Source organism: Rhinopithecus roxellana, chromosome 16 (assembly GCF_007565055.1).
Source record: "Rhinopithecus roxellana isolate Shanxi Qingling chromosome 16, ASM756505v1, whole genome shotgun sequence".
Taxonomy (NCBI): Eukaryota; Metazoa; Chordata; class Mammalia; order Primates; family Cercopithecidae; genus Rhinopithecus; species Rhinopithecus roxellana.
In genome coordinates, this window is record NC_044564.1 from 102,681,981 (window position 1) to 102,699,990 (window position 18,010).

An 18,010-nucleotide genomic window follows, 5' to 3' on the forward strand; every position below is an offset into this window, starting at 1 on the left:
CAGGCATACATGTTATTCAAATTGGTGTTTACAGATTTCAAGAATATATTATCCTAACCACAACCTAGCTGACAGAGATAAACTTTCTTCTCATCTGTCTTTGGGGACAGGCAGCTCATTTCTAGTGTATCCTTTTATCGTATGTGTCGTTCTTCATGGGTCCTGGTTTTACGCAAGTGTGTAAGTTCTGACTCTCCTCACATTTCATAAGCACAAGACTTCATTTCCTTTCACAACATGGGCATTAAAACCCAAACTCCTAGACTCCCATGAGTGACTGTGCCTGCCCTCTGTCACCTCAGGGAAGCGACAGCATAAGCACACATGCTTACAACTTTGCTTTTGAGTTCCTTCTTCATTTCTGACCTCTGACCTCGGGGGATTTCCCTTTCTTGTGAGCTCAGCCATGCATCTAAAAGGATGTTTGTTATATTTTATCTAGCATTTATATGTGGAAGGAGTTTTTTCAGAATATCTACTGTGCATATTGCTGGAACCACAAGTATTGCATGGAAGACTTTCTCCCATTGCTAAAGACTTCCCATCCTTTGTGCTTCCTTTAACATGAAAGTCTCTATTGCAAGGATAGTGCTCATAGGAGCAGAGTGGCTCTAGGATTGTTCTTTAAAAATATAAGAGGCCTCCTTCAAGCCTTTGTGGTTTAACTATTCCCTTTCCTTTAGGCATGAGTAATCCTTAAAGTGGGCTTTGCCATTTTGACTGAAATTATAAGGTGATAAGCAATATCCTAGATAATTTCCATTTCATTCAATTTGCTTGTTCCTGCCATTGGGAACACTTCCCCCAAGAGACTAAGAGAGGTACCTGATTATAAAAGTATATATTTCCTATGCAAATTAATATACTTTCAGAATTTAAGTCTGAAGAGAAGAGAGATACCTACATTTGCTGGAATACATGAATCTTGGAAGAGACAGTTGCTTTTATTACTTTGGCTAATGACATCTAATTTCTCTCCACAAAATGATTGGTCATTTTTATTGCTCAAGCCCACTGGGTCTTTTCTCACCAAAACCAAACAACTAGAATCGTTTGCCAGAGCAGGAACTAAACATGTGCCAAATGCACATATCTACTGCCACTTCCCTTCACTGCTTTTTGTACATAAATGGGCCTCAGATCTCAATAAAAGTCATCAAGTCTGTGCAGTCCAGAGAGCCTTTCTTTGGCCTGGAGATGTGTCTGTTTTGTTTCATATCACCTCATTCTGCAGTAAATTGTGACTTCTGGGGCATTGGGGCAGCATAATTACTGAGTTACTCTTTAAAGGGCTAAGGCTTCAAGACTGAAGGAGCAAAATGTTTGCTGATTGGCAAAAAGCCACAGGATTATTTTATTTTAACTAAAGATACATGAAGCATGGAAGAATGAACGTCAGCTTTGGAATCAGTTGGAAATGAATTCCAGTCTCAGTTCTCTAACTCACTGACAGTATATTTGGCAAGCTACTGAACTTTTCTGAGTCTCAAATATATGAATTAGAGACTATTTTCAAGGCATAGGAAACTAATATTTGGGAAAGGCTTCATTTAGGGGTAGTGTGGTACAGAGGAGACAACTTTAGAGTCATCTAGATACAGGTTCAAATTTTGGCTGTACCCCATTCCCTTTTGTCTAAAATGGGAACAACAATATCTTCCACTCAAAGTTGTTGTGAGGATTAAAGTCAGTAGGAAAACCTCACTCAGGACTTTGTTCACCATATATATTCTTTTCTTTCTCTCGTTAGCATGGTCTTTGGTTCGAAACATACCAGTGCTAGCTAGCCCCTTGCTCCCTGAGACACTCAGGAATTTGACTCAGGTCTACCCTCGGAGTGCCCTCTGTCCAGGATGAGGCCAACTGCTCAGGTTTTTACCTAAGTAAGATGACCCTTTCATTCTCCTTCCCTTGGTTTTCTAGACAGAGGGGTTATTGGAAGCTGGGGATGGCTCCAGGCCAGCAGGCTGCTTCCTGCCTGCCACCTGGCCCTCCCACGGAGCTTTCCATCTTTCAACCGCTGGGGTTGTGACAACAGGACCCAGGCAAGAGGCCACTGGTCGAGGCTTGGCCTTAGACTCCTGAGAGGCCCCTGGAATTTTCTGGAGACAGACTGGGCTCTGTCAGCAGACCACAGCTCGGAGAAGAGCGAACAGGGGTGTATGGGTTGTTACTCTGAGCCTACTCCCTCCCAGAGGCTTGTGGTTTTAAAGCTTCAATCACTGAGATCAGAGCCATCCTATTTTATTACAGTGCCAAAAAAGGCCACCCTGGCCCAACACAGGAGATGGCGGCTCTTTCCAGAGGCCATCAGCCTGGCAGAGAGAGCCATGGCTGCCAGGTCCCAGAGCTTCCTGCGGGGTTTGTGTTTCCCTTCCTATTAAATCCTCCCTGTGCTCAGAAGGCCGCTCCACTTTCCCATCTCTCCAGTTCTGCCTCTGGCTTCTTTAAAGGCCTCAGTGTTTCCTCAAATTAAGAAACCCAGCTGCTCGAGGCCCTTTGTTCAGTGTCTCTAGGATGACCTTTCAGATAATTCGTCCCCACTTGCAGGGGCTGAGCTTTGCTGGTATTTAGACTCAGAGCTTCCTTGGCTAATCGGAATTTATTATCCTCTTTGTTAGGAGACTATGAGGTTCTTTTTCTCCATGGAGGGCTGTCTTCTGGGTGAATGATACATGGGCTGGCCTGGCTCTCTAATCCTGGCAAGCCCTGTTTCCAGGTTGTGTCTCTATGGGCCCCAGAGACTGTGCGTGTGTGTGTGTGTGCATGCACACTCGCTTCTATGGAAAATAAAGATTTGCAGGATCTCAACATCATTCTGAGATAAAGGAATCAGCTTAGAGTTGAAGGAACACGGAGTCTTCACTTTAACCTTCCAAAAGCCCTCCTATGAGTTTTACTATGCAGTTGGCTTTACTATAGCTGTTTAATTATTCTGGCAGATCTGATTAAGCCTTGTTCACTGAGTGTTTTTATAGTGGTAGAGTATGCTTAACGTAAAACTTAACATTTTGATCATTTTTAAGTGTACAGTCCAGTAGAATGAAGTACATTCACATTGCTGCTATGCAACCATGACCACTGTTCATCCACAGGACCTTCTCATCTTCCCAAACTGAAACTCTGTACTCATTAAACAATAACTCCCCATTCTCCTCTCCCCTCAGATAATCACCACTCTGTTTTCTATCTCTATGAATTTGAAGACTGCAGATACCTCATGTAAGTGGAATCATGTGACATTATTTGTCCTTTTGCTCCTGGTTTATTTCATAGCATAATGCCATCAAGGTTCATCCACGTTCAGCACATACTAGAATATCCTTCCTTCAAAAGGCAGCATAATATTCCATTGTATGTGTACACATTTCATTTCTCTATTTACTTGTTTGTTGGTTGACGTGGATAGTTTCCACCTTTCGGCTATTGTGAATAATGCTATCATGAATATTGGTATACAAATATCTGTTTGGGTGCTTGTTTTCAATTCTTTTTTTGTTTTGTTTTTGTTTTTTTCTGAGATGGAGTCTCACTCTGTCGCCCAGGCTGGAATGTAGTGGCGCAGTCTTGGCTCAGCACGACCTTCGCCTCCCAGGCTCAAGCGATTCTCCCACCTCAGCCTCCTGAGTAGCTGGCATTACAAATGACCACCACCACCGCCTGGCTAATTTTAGTATTTTTAGTAGAAAGAGGGTTTCACCATGTTGGCCAGGGTGGTCTTGAATTCCTGACCTCAAATGATTCACCCACCTCGGCCTCCCAAAGTGCTGGGATTATACGCATGAGCCACCAAGCCCGGCCTCAATTCTCCTGGGTATATACCTAGAAGTGGAATTGCTGGATCATGTGGTAATTCTATGTGAATTTATTTGAAGGAGTCACTACACTGTTTTCCACAGTGGCTGCACCATTTTACATTCCCTGAACATTCCAATTTCTCCACATCCTCACCAACACTTGTTATGTTCTTTTTCTTTTTTTTAAATAGTCATCCTAATGGGTTTGAAGTGGTATGTTTGTTGAATTCTGAGGATAAGAATAAGAATAACTGCAATACTAATCACATATTAAATTGATACTATGCACTAAATATTTAACACATTTTCTCCTTGAATCTTCAAAACAACTCTATGTGGTTTATTGTCATCTCTAATTTATAGAAGGGGAAACTGACACCCAGAAAAGTTAGGTAACTTGCTTAAAATAAAACAGCTAAAAGTTAGCAGAATTGAGAGTCAGGTGCAGGGTTGTCCATTGTGTCCATGATCTTTCAACTATGCAACTGGTTTTCTAATCATGTAGTTGTGCTTAGATAAAAACTTGAGATTTTCCTTCTGCTAGTGCATTGCTAATTCTAAAAGCCTTCAATGTGTAAAGCCAAAGGCTTCCTATAAATGTTTGACTTTAGGATGTTGGCCAGTTTCCTGGAGACAACCCACATGGACCAATGAGCATACAAGCCACTGAAAACCTAGTTACCTGGGACGCACTCCAAGGCTTCTTTGATTAAGGCTTCCTTGTTAAGCGTAATGTTACTGTGCTGGGTCTGGAGGCTGGGGTGAGGCATGGACCCTTCCTTCAGGCAGCACACAGTCTACTGGGGCAAATACCTTCTAAGGTAGTTACAGTACAGGGTGCTGTGGGCTGTGGTACAGGAGATGATTACAGTACAGCATGCAGGGTGTTATGACCAAGGAATAGGGAGAGGGACTTAGGAGGACAAATTATGAGAATGATGAACTCCATCCTTAGATACAGGACACTAGGCAAGAATTCACATCAGAATCATCATGTGAATTGACCATAGGAGGGCAAGCTGTATGCAACATGAGAGTTGGAAGAATGGTGACAGTGGACAGGGAAAGGTATTCTGTACGTAGAAATAGCAAATACAAAGGCTTAAAAGAGGGAGGGAATGTGGTTTATGTGTAGTGGTGTAAATGTTTCTGTGGAATAAAGGGCACATTAAGGAGTGGCAACAGGATTGGACACAGAAATACAGGATATCCATTCAAAACCTTTTCTGTCCTACAAAACGTCTGGATTGGTATTGTAGCTGATGAAAAGGCATGGAAAAATCTATGTTTTAAGCATGAGAATAACTTGGTCAAATCTGTGTTTTAGAGAAGTCACATTTACGTAAACTATGGTGAATGGATTGATACTGCAGTGAGATGGGAGGTGAGGCCTGAGTCTGGCAATAGGAAGGCTAAATGTAAGAATAGGGTACACAAATTAATTGCTATGTGCTAGCACTGTACAGAAACATTACCTGCGTTGTTCATTGGATTACCACAACAACTCTGAAAAGTCTATTGTTATCCCATTTTACAGATGGGTAAACCGAGGTTAAGCAGATTAAATAACTTGTACAAAGTCACATTGCAGTAACAGTGGGGCTGGCATTTTAACCAGGGTTGTTTTAGTCCGAGGAAGAATGCCAACTGAAATTAGGGCAGTCATAGTAGGATAAAGAAACTGACTGATATGTGTGGTATTTAAAAGGTAAAGATAACTAAAAAGGGTGGATGACAAGGAAGTAACTGAACATGATGAATGGCTAGATTTAGGGAATAAAAGAGAATGGGCATTTGTGAAGACTCTCAGGTGTCGTTTGGAGGACTGGGCAATTGATCATGTCTTTTACTGAGAGGAGAAAGACCATATGACGGTGGAGGGAAGAGATGGTGGGCTCTTTCTGGAAAAGTTGTGGAGTCTGTAGAAATACTGTATTGATCAAAGAAATGTTTTGAAATATGGATTTATATCCATTATCATTAATGACGAATCTTTTCTTTTTTTAAAGTTCCAGGATACACATGCAGAATGTGCAGGTTTGTTACATAGTTATATGTGTGCCATGGTGGTTTGCTGCACCTATTGACCTGTCCTCTAAATTCCCTCCCCTTGTCCCCCACCCTCCAACAGACCCTGGGTGTGTGTTGTTCCCCTCCCTGTGTCCATGTGTTATGTGTTCTCATTGTTCAACTCCCACTTATGAGTGAGAACATGCGGTGTTTGGTTTTTCTGTTCCTGTGTTAGTTTGCTTAGGATAATGGCTTCCAGCTTCATCCATGTCCTTGCAAAGGACATAATCTCATTCCTTTTTATGGCTGCATAGTATTCCATGGTGTATATGTACCACATTTTTTTCACCCAGTTTATCATTGATGGGCATTTGGGTTGATTTCATGACTTTGCTATTATAAATAGTGCTGCAATAAACACACGTGTGCATGTGTCTTTATAGTAGAATGATTTATATTTTTTGGGTACATACCCAGTAATGGGATTGCTGGGTCAAATGGTAATTCTGGTTCTAGATCCTTGAGGAGTCAGCATACTGTCTTCCACAATGGCTGACCTAATTTACATTCCCACCAAAAGTGTAAAAGCATTCCTATTCCCCCACAGTCTCCCCAGCATCTATTGTTTCTTGACTGGTATGAGATGGTATCTCATTGTGGTTTTGATTTACATTTCTCTAATGATCAGCAATGTTGAGGTTTTTTTTTCATATGTTTGTTGGCCGCATAAATGTCTTCTCTTGAAAAATGTCTGTTCATACCCTTTGCCCACTTTTTGATGGTTTTTTTTTTTTCTTGTAAATTTGTTTAAGTTCCTTGTAAATTCTGGATATTAGACCTTTGTTAGATGGGTAGATTGCAAAAATGTTCTCCCATTCTGTATGTTGCGTGTTCATTGTTTCTCTTGCTGTGCAGAAGCTCTTTAGTTTAATTAGATCCCAGTTGTCAATCTTGGCTCTTGTTGCAGTTGTTCTTGATGCTTTTGTTATAAAGTCTTTGCCCATGCCTATGTCCTGAATAGTATTGCCTGGGTTTTACATTTAAGTCTTTAATCCATCTTGAGTTAATTTTTGTATAAATTGTAAGGAAGGGGTCCAGTTTCAGTTTTCTGCATATGTCTAGCCAGTTTTCCCAGCACCATTTATTGAATAGGAGATCCTTTCCCCATTGCTTGTTTTTGTCAGGTTTGTTGAAGATCAGATGGTTGTAGATGTGTGGTGTTATTTCTGAGGTCTCTGTTCCATTCCATTGGTTTTGGTACCAGCACCATGCTGTTTTGGATACCGTAGCCTTGGAGTATAATTTGAAGTCAGGTAGTATGATGCCTCCAGCTTTGTTCTTTTTGCTTAGGATTTTCTTGGCTATACAGGGTCTTCTTTGATTCTATGTGAAATTTAAAGTAGTTTTTTTTTTTCTAATTCTGTGAAGAATGTCTATGGTAGTTTGATGGGAATAGCATAGAATCTATAAATTCCTTTGGGCAGTATGGGCATTTTCACAATATTGATTCTTCCAGTCCATGAGGATGGAATGTTTTTCCATTTGTTTTTGCCCTCTGTTATTTCTTCAGGCAGTGGTTTATAGTTCTCCTTGAAAAGGTCCTTCACATCCCTTGTTAGCTGTATTCCTAGGTATTTTATTCTCTTTGTAGCAATTGTGAATGGGAGTTCATTCAGGATTTGGCTGTCTGCTTGCCTATTGTTGGTGTAAAGGAATGCTTGTGATTCTTCCACATTCATTTTGTATCCTGAGAGTTTGCTGAAGTTGCTTATCAGCTTAAGGAGTTTTTGGGCTGAGATGATGGGGTTTTCTAAATATAGAATCATGTCATCTGCAAACAGAGACAATTTGACTTCTACTCTTCCTATCTGAATACCCTTTCTTTCTTTCTCTTGTCTGATTGCCTGGCTGGAACTTCCAATACTATGTTGAATAGGAGTGCTGAGAGAGGGCATCCTTGTCTTGTGCCAGTTCTCAAGGGAATGCTTCCAGCTTTTGCCCATTCACTATTATATTTGCTGTGGGTTTGTCATAAATAGCTCTTCCTATTCGAGGTATGTTCCACCGATACCTAGTTTATTGAGAGTTTCTAGCATGAAGGGATGTTGAATTTTATCAAAGGCCTTTTCTCCATCTATTGACATAATCATATATTTTTAGTGTTTTGTTCTGTTTATGTGATGGATTAAGTTTATTGATTTGTGTATGTTGAACCAGCCTTGCATCCCAGGGATGAAGCTAATTTGATCATGATGGATAAGTTTTTGATGTGCTGCTGGATTTGGTTTGCCAGTATTTTATTGAGAATTTTGGCATCAATGTTCATCAGGGAGATTGGCCTGAAGTTTTTTTGTTGTTGTGTCTCTGCCAGGTTTTGGTATCAGGATGATGCTGGCTTCATAAAATGAGTTAGGGAGGAGTCCCTCCTTTTCAAATGTTTGTAGTAGTTTTAGAAGAAATGGTACCAGCTCCTCTTTGTACCTCTGGTAGAATTTGGTTATGAATCTGTCTGGTCTTGGGCTTTTTTTGGTTGGTAGGCTATTAATTACTGCATCAATTTCAGAACTTGTTATTGGTCTATTCAGGGATTTGACTTTTTCCTGGTTTAGTCTTGGGAGGGTGTATGTGTCCAGGAATTTACCCATTTCTTCTAGGTTTTCTAGTTTATTTGTGTAGAGGTGTTTATAGTATTCTCTGATGGTAGTTTGTATTTCTGTGGGTTTAGTGGTGATAACCCCTTATCATTTTTTATTGGGTCTATTTGAGTCTTCTCTCTTTTCCTCTTTCTTAGTCTAGCTTGCAGTCTATTTTTTTTTTTTTCCAAAAAACCAGCTCCTGAATTCATTGATTTTTGAGGGAGGCATTTTCATATCTCTATCTCATTCAGTTCTGCTCTGATCTTAGTTATTTCTTGTCCTCTGCTAGAGTTTGAATTAGTTTGCTCTTACCTCTGTAGCTCCTTTAATTGTGACGTTAGGATATGATTTGAGATATTCTAGCTTTCTGATGTAGGCATTTAGTGCTATAAATTTCTCTCTTAACACTGCTTTAACTATGTCCCAGAGATTTTGGTATGTTGTCGCTTTGTTCTCATTGGTTTCAAAGAACTTCTTGATTTCTGCCTTAATTTTATTATTTTCCCAGGAGTCATTCAGGAGCAGGTTGTTCAATTTCCATGTAATTGCGTGGTTGTGAGTGAGTTTCTTAATCTTGAGTTCTAATTTGATTGCACTGTGGTCTGAGAGACTGTTTGCTATGATTTCCATTCTTTTGCACTTGCTAAGGAGTGTTTTACTTCCAATGATGTGGTCAATTTTAGAATAAGTGCCATGTGGCATTGAGAAGAATGTATATTCTGTTGATTTGGGGCGAAGAGTTCTGTAGATATCTATCAGGTCCACTTGATCCAGAGCTGAGTTCAAGTCCTGAGTATCCTTGTTAATTTTCTGTCTCCTTGATCTGATACTGACAGGGTGGAGTTAAAGTCTCCCACTGTTGCTGGGCACAGTGGCTCATGCCTGTAATTCCAGCACTTTGGGAGGCTGAGGAGGGCAGATCACCTGAGGTCAGGAGTTTGAGGACAGCTTGGCCAACATGGCGAAACCCTGTCTCTACTAAAAATACAAAAAATTAGCCGGACGTTGTGGCGGGCGCCTGTAATCCCAGCTACTCAGTAGGCTAAGGAAGGAGAATTGTTTGAACCCGGGAAGTGGAGGTTGTAGTGAGATGACATGGCACCATTGCACTCCAGCCTGGGTGACAAAAGCAAGACTCTGTCTCAAAAAATAAATAAATAAATAAATAAAGTCTCCCACTATTATTGCGTGGGAGTCTAAGTGTCTTTGCAGATCTCTAGGAACTTGTTTTGTGAATCTGGGTTCTCCTGTATTGGGTGCATATATATTTAGGATAGCTAGCTCTTCTTGTTGAATTATTCCCTTTACCATAATGTAATGCTCTTCCTCATCTTTTTTTTTTTTTTTTTTGATATTTGTTGGTTTGAAGTCTGTTTTGTCAGAGACTAGGTTTGCAACCCCTGTTTGTTTGTTTGTTTTTGCTTTCCATTTGCTTGGTAAATTTCCTCTCTTGGTAAATATCCTCCATCCCTTTCTTTTGAGCCTATGCGTGTCTTTGCATATGAGATGGGTCTCCTGAATACAGCACATCAATGGGTCTTGACTCTGTCCAATTTGACAGTCTGTGTCTTTTAACTAGGGCATGTAGTCAGTACATTTAAGGTCAGTAGTATCACGTGTGAATTTGATCCTGCCATCATGATGCTAGCTGGTTATTTTGCACACTAGTTGATGTAGTTTCTTCATAGTGTCGTTGTTCTTTATATTTTGGTGTGGTTTTGCAGTGCCTGGTACTGTTTTTTTCTTTTCATATTTAGTGCTTCCTTCAGGATCTCTTGTAAGGCAGGCCTGGTGGTGACAAAACCCCTCAGTATTTGCTTGTCTGGAAAGGATTTTATTTCTCCTTCACTTATGAAGCTTAGTTTGGCTGCATATGAAATTCTGGGTTGAAAATTTTTTCTTTAAAAATGTTGAATTATTGGCCTCCAATCTCTTCTGGCTTATAGAGATTCTGCTAAGAGGTCCACTGTTAGTCTGAGGGACTTCTCTTTGCAGGTGACCTGGTCTTTCTCTCTGGCTGCCTTTAACATTTTTTCCTTCATTTTGACCTTGGAGGGTCTGATGATTTTGTGTCTTGGGGTTGATCTTCTTGTGGAGTATCTTAGTAGTGTTCTCTGTATTTCCTGAATTTGCATGTTGGCCTGCCTTGATAAGTTGGGGAAGTTCTCCTGTATAATATCCTGAAGTGTGTTTTCCAGCTTGTTTCCATTCTCCCGTCTCCATCAGCTACTCCAGTCAACCCTAGGTTTGGTCTTTTTACATAGTCTCATATTTCTTGGAGGCTTTGTTTGTTCCTTTTCATTCTTCTTTCTCTAATCTTGTCTGCATGCCTTATTTTAGCAAGGTGGTCTTCAAATTCTCATATCCTTTCTTCCACTTGGTTGATTCAGTTATTGATACTTGTGCATGCTTCCTAAAGTTCACCTGCTGTATTTTTCAACTCCATCAAATCATTTATGTTCTTCTCTAAACTAGTTATTCTAGTTAGCAGCTCCTCTAACCTTTTATCAAGGTTTTAGCTTATTTACATTGGGTTGGAACATGCTTCTTTAGCTCAGTGGAGTTTATCATCCATCTTCTGAAGCCTTCTTCTGTCAATTCATCCATCTCATCCTCCATCCAGTTCTGTGCCCTTGCTGGAGAGGCACTGCAATCATTTGGAGAAGAGGCACTCTGGCCTTTTGGGCTTTCAGTGTTGTTTTTTCTCAATTCTTTCCCATCTTCATGAGTTTGTCTAGTTTCGATCTTTGAGGCTGCTGACCCTTCGATGGGTTTTTTTGTGGGGGATTTTTTGTTGCTGTTGATGCTGTTGTTGTTGCTGTTTATTTTTCTTTCAATGGTCAGGTCCCTCTTCTGGAGGGCTGCTGTGGTTTGCTGGGAGTTCATTTCAGACCCTATTCATCTGTTTTGCTCCCAGGCCTGGAGATGTCACTCAAGGAGGCTGGAGAATAGCAAAGATGAGTGCCTGCTCCTTCTTCTGGGATCTTTGACCTCAAGGGGCACCAACCTTATGCCAGTAGGATCACTCCTATCTAGGGTGTCTGGCAACCCTGTTGGAGGGTCTCACCCAGTTGGGTGGCAGGGGGAACAGGACCTGTTTAACAAAGCACTTTGACTGTCCCTTGGTGAAAGGGGTGTGCTTCACTCAGGGGAAACCCACTAGTCTGGGCTGCCTGGCTTCCTCAGAACTACCAGGAGAAAAGGCCAAGTCTGCTAGTCAGCAGAGACTGTGGCCACCCTTCCCCAGGCCCAGGGAGATCAGGGTTCTGTCCCTGAGCCTCCAGCCGGAGTTGTTGGAGTTCCTGCAGGGAAGCCCCACCTAGTGAGGAAGGATGGGTCAGGGTCAGGCCTGAAGGCATGCTCTGGCTGCAGTCTGTCACAGTCGGTGTGTTGGCCTGTAGGGGACAGCTCTTGGGACCAAGCCATCCAGCCTCCCTGGCTCCAACAAGGGAATAGTGCAGCCTGGAGCTATAGAGATGGATGCCGCCCTTCCCCACTTAGTGTGTTAGACAGTTACGTGTCCCAGTGCTGGCTGCTGCCCCTTCCCCAAGGAGCTCAAATGGCTTAGACAGCAGGCAGAGTCTGTTGAGAATCTGCAAGGCTCCAGGGTTGGGAACCTAGACCCTGGTGGCAAGGGTTCGCGAGTGGAATTTTCCTATCCATGGGTTGCACAGTTCCGTGGAAAAAGCATGGTTTCCCCAGCTGGGTAGCACACTCACTCACCACCTCCCTTGGCTAGGGAGTAGGGGCTCCCCTGCCCCATGTGGCTCTCAGGTGGGCCCCCACACCACACCTCTCTTCCCTCCTCTCTGTAGATCATGCCAGCTGCCTAGTCTGTTCTGATGAGACAGCATGGATACCTGGGTTGGCGGTGCAGGATTCACATGCTGATTATGATTCTCTTTGATGGGAGCCTCTGATCGCTGCTACTTCTAGTAGGCCATTTTGGCCCCACCCCCCTGAGAAATTGAAACTTTTCTTGACATACCAGCCAATGATAGGCACATATATAATATACATATATGTGTGTATAATATACATTATACACATGTTATATAGCTATATATGTATTACATACATACTGTAGTATATATTGTATATATATTATATATTGCATAAATATATAATATATAGTATACATACTATATATTGTATGCATATATTTATAATATATGCTATTTATAGTACATATAATATATAGTACATTATACATATATGATATTTTATTCCCTGGTCATATTTTAAATTCCAACTTACATTCTTACCAGTATATATTATATATGTACAATATATAATATATTTTTGATAAATATAATATATATTTATTATACATCATATTATACATATATTGTACCTATATATTATACATATATAAAATATGATATTTTATTCCCTGATCATATTTTAAATTGCAACAACTTACCTTCTTCTAGAATTAATGCTTCTCAGGTGATGCGGGGGCCCACCTGAGAGTCACACAGGGCAGGGGAGACCCTACTCCCTAGCCAAATATATTATGTATTATAATACATAATATATTTTGATAAATAAATTATACATCATATTATACATATAATATATTGTACCTATATATTATACATATACATAAAATATGATATTTTGTTTTCTGATCATATTTTAAATTGCAACAACTTACCTTCTTCTAGAATTAATGCTATAAGCCCATTCTCTATAGAGTCCCTGCAGAGACCCTTTCAAGGTGGAACCCATCCATGTCACTTTTGCTGCTTAACTTTTCCCATTTGCCTCAAGAATACTTGCCAGAGTCACTTGCAGCTGCACTGTTTACCCTGTGATAACCTTTGCCATGAAATATCTGACTTTTATTATCATTTTTGTCTCACTCTAGTATATTGACTTTGGGAACAAAAGACATCCCTCTATTTATAGCACTCTGTTTTTAGTAGAGGTATTTCCATTTACAAAATATAGTAATTATTGATCACTGAAAATGTCAAATCCTAGAAAAAATAACATTTCTACCTGTGATGTTAATTAACATCGTCCTCAAACAGTTGTTGGCCGAAGATTCATTTGATGAATCTGATTTATCTGAAATAGATGATTCTGATGACTCAGACAATTTTTATATGCGTTTTGTCTGAAATAACTCAAAGAATGGTTTTTATGTTTTTTCACATTGAAAATCAGTCAGATTTGCTTGACCCTCAAAGAGTGTATTTATGTAAAATTAAATGAGTGCTGGCAGTGAGCTGCATCTTTTTTTTTCTAAATGGGAAAAGGGTTAAGATCTTTCAGTGGCTCGATATTGCCCATAAGGCACTCAAGGCCTTGGTCATCGGTGTCTTTTCCTCTTCTCCCACTGCCAGCTGCAATGAGATATTTACGATGTAATAAACAAGGCGTGCCATTTCATAGCACCATGTTTTTGTGCATGATGCCCAACATACCAATATGGCCTTCTGTTCTTATTGATTTGGAAATTGCCTGTTTACTTTTTTAAATGCCACTCGTTTCCTCTAAGAACTTCCCTCCAGTTCCCAGCACAGTCAATTGCTATTTCCCCCATATATATAATATACATATTTATAAAAATACATTTGACATCTGTTTTGTGTCATTGGCTATGAGCTACTTGAGGGTAAGGACTTGATCTGTGTATCTCTGTAGCTTCTCATAGTCCCTTATAACATGCCAAATACGCAAAATGTTTCCGAAGTTGGTGAACTAAATGAATGAATGAATATTTAGTATGAGAATTAAATATTATTCTTATGATTATTTATTATAAGAATATATACATACATATAGCTATTAATAGATTGCCTACCACAGGTGCCAGTAGTCCCAGCTATTCGGGAGGCTGAGGCAGGGAAATGCTTGAACCTGGGAGGCGGAGGTTGCCGTGAGCCCAGATTGCACCACCGCGCTCCAGCCTGGGCGACAGAGCGAGACTCTGTCTCAAATGCCTACCACATAATAGGTGTTATAGAAGTATTTTCTATTATTATTCTCCTGCATAATTTCTGTCCATATTTCTTTCCATTTGGTTTTGCCATCCAAGCAGATTAAAGGAAAGAAATGTCACATTCCTGTGTAACACCTTATATAAGCATTTAATGAACCTGTCCATACATTCATCAAGAATCTGTGATTCCCACAGTCCAAATCTCTGTGAATTTTCTTTCTAGCCATGTGTGGCATAGCTCTCTCTCTGACTATACTCTAATACCCCACCCCTCTGTAGCATGGGTATATTTACTTTGTTTTTGTTTGTTTGTTTTTAGATGGAGTCTAAAACAACAGCTCTGTTGCCCAGCCTGGAGTGCAGTGGCACAATCTCAGCTCACTGCAACCTCCGCCTTCTGGGTTCAAGTGACTCTCCTGCCTCAGCCTCCTAAGAAGCTGGGATTACAGGCACGTGTCACCACACCCAGCTAATTTTCTTATTTAGAGATGGGGTTTCGCCATGTTGGTCAGGCTGGTTTTGAACTCCTGACCTCATGATCCACCCACCTCTGCCTCCCAGAGTGCTGGGATTACAGGCGTGAGCCACCAAGCCCGGCCTATTTCCTTTCTTTTCCCCGCGAAGAATCCCCAATTCCTATTGCTTTTCTAGCCTTTTCAATGGCTAGAAATCTTAGAAATCTCAGAGGTTCTTCGCAATAACATTAATCTTTATTGCACAAGACTGCCACATTATTTTGCTTTGGATTTATCTTTGCAGATTCTGCCCCCATTTAAATAAATAAAATGAAATGACACATTTCTACAGCTGAACAGTGAAGTTTGTTTTTCTTCTATGAGGCTGAACATTTATTGATGAATCCATATTGTACTGACAGCAACTTCTTCAATAATTTCATGGGTTATATAGCAGTTGGTAATAGTGCATGCACGTGGGCAGGGAGAACTATGCAAATATCAATAATAATTATGCTTGGTGTATGCAAATTCCAGCAGGTATTTTCAGAAATTAATCTTCCAAATTACTTTTGCACAATTCAGGAAAATTGAAATGTGCATTTAAATAATTGTAGAAAAATGTAAAAGCAATCTCTACTCATTTAAATCACCCAGTTAAGGTGCTATTGTAAACAAAGGGATTGTAGATATTTCAGACACAGAAGCCATACTGTCAAAACAGAATTAGAGAGATCATGAGAGCTTTGCTTTGTTTGTAGACAACTTACCAGGGATGGCATTGTTTGGATTAGTTTGTTTGGTTTAAAGCATTATTATTAATATTCCTCAAAAACCATTAGTAAAAAGAAGCAATATTGTTTTGCTGTTTATATACTCACTTATATGTTTCATGCATCACTGTGTCCATTTATCAATCCATCTATCTATCAAACGAATGTTTATTAAGCATGATTATATGCCACAGACTGAGGTAAGTAAAGTTATGTGAGTAGGAAGACCTTTTGACTTGTGCCTCCAGCTCAGTAGGGGAGCCACAAGTTTACATAGTTTAGCCATTTTGGGGTCTTTTCATTTCCTCCATGAGTTTAATATCAATTGTAACTTCATATGAAAGCTAGAATATGGGGCAATAATTAATGCATTTATATAAGCAAAGCACTTTCAGTGTCTTCTGCTTTCATGCAGTTTTAATTCATCAAATTATGGCCAGAGGCTTTAATTGCTGAAAGTAACCCTAGGCTTCCCAGACTTTCTTGAATACCTAACATGCATTTCTCAGGGAAAATATTGAATTCATAGATAAAGGCTAGAAAGATACGCAATCCTTGCTCTTAAGAAGCTGACATCTCATAGGCATCTGAGACAAGGAGCATTCGCCTATTACTAATGGTTGTGACTAAAAGTACTGCTATCGGAGTCCACAGACATTTCGGGAACAAAAGGTCTCCTTCCAGGAGTGATCAGGACACTTTTGGGATGTCCTTGAGTTGTGCCTTGGCAATACATTTTACAAAGGAAAGTGGTGGAGACAGCTGTTGAAATAGGAAAGTCCAGGGTTTCGGACCTAGGTTCAGCAGCTATAGGACTGTGAAGTCTTACCAACTAGCCTCATCTGTAAAATAGGGATGAGGACACCAGCCTCATAAAGATCTCTGGGAGGATTTAGCTAATGTTTGCTAATGTGCTCATTAAATTATATGAAGCAGGGATTCCTAGGTAGAAGAGATGGTCCAGGGTAAAGGCACAGAAGGGAGGAAAAAAGACATATTAGGACCCTGGTGATAGGCCAGTTTGTCTACTACTTACGGTTCTTCTACTGCCTCTGCTTTTCTTTCTAGAAAACCACAGGCAGTAACCACAAATCTATTTGTCTGTTTTGCGATGTTGAATTTGTGACTTGACTGTTTTAACTGTCTTATCTTTAAAATGAATCAAGAAAACTCATTTTATGCTGCCCCAGGTGGTGGGAGGTAAGATGACAGATATAGTACCTGAAAGTAAGGCTTTTGTGTTCCTCTTCCAATTGGTGCTCTCTATTCATTTAAGTATTTCTTGTCAGCTTCTGACCAGGGAAAACCTCCTAACAAAAATACACATTTCCTTGCCTATATGTCACAAGTCAGCTGTTCCTTTAAAGGACATACCTATGATCTTGAACAATGGGTTCAAAATATATTATAAACCAGTATAATATTCTAGTTTTTTTTTTTTTCCGAGACAGAGTCTTTCTCTGTCACCCAGGCTAGAGTGCAGTGGCTGGATTTTGGCTCAATGCAACCTCTGACTCCCAGGTTCAGGTGATTCTCTCGTCTGAACCTCCCAAGCAGGCGGGATTACAGGTGTGTGCCACCACGCCCAGCTAATTGGTATTTTTAGTAGAGACAGGGTTTCACCATGTTGGCCAGGCCGGTCTCGAACTCCTGACCGCAAGTGATCCGCCTGCCTCTGCCTCCTAAAGTGCTAGGATTACAGGCATGAGTCACCACGCCAGGCCCTATTTTTTTAAATTTTAAATTTTGTTGTTGTTGTTGTTGTTTGAGGGAAATACTGAAACTACAAATAAATTAGCAGTCATTGTCACCAACTCATTTGATGAAAACCATTTATTCTAATTGTAACTGATAACCTGGCCTTTGTGCCCCAGATCAGATGATCTATTGTGTTTTCCCATGTTTTTGAGTGCTGCTTAGTTTTTCTTTTTTTTTTTTTTTTCGTTTGTTTCCCATGGCTCCACCTGTGATCCTACAAATAACATACTGATAACAGAAGGCAAACAGGTAGAGTGGTAGAGAAAGAAGGTTGGGAGCAGGGAAAAATGGAACAGTGTCTTTCTTGTCTTTCACTTATTTATTTACCAATTACCGCTGAAACTGTGGTGGAAGCCATAAAGACAAAGTCCAAGAAGGTACCACCTGTATCTCTGAGGCACTTGGCAGTTGAGAGATAACAGTAATCGGACCATAACCGTGATGACCAGTACTTCAATGGAGGATGTTCAGATGCTCCAGAAGCATTTAGGTAGGAGTGACGAACTGGGCTGGGAGAGCTGGAGAGGCTTCACAGAGGAGGTGATATTAGACTGAATCATGAATGTAAAAAAGAGTCTGGATGAAGGACATTCCAGACAAGGGGAATTATTATCTCAATGATTAAAAACTA

General features: G+C 40.4%; 1 long non-coding RNA gene across 1 annotated transcript in view; it reads right to left on the reverse strand.

Annotated features, from left to right (window-relative positions):
• The window catches only part of LOC104682734, a 58,134-nt gene that overhangs the window by 26,196 nt on the left and 13,928 nt on the right, over positions 1-18,010 (reverse strand). The gene's annotated exons all lie outside the window — the stretch shown is intronic.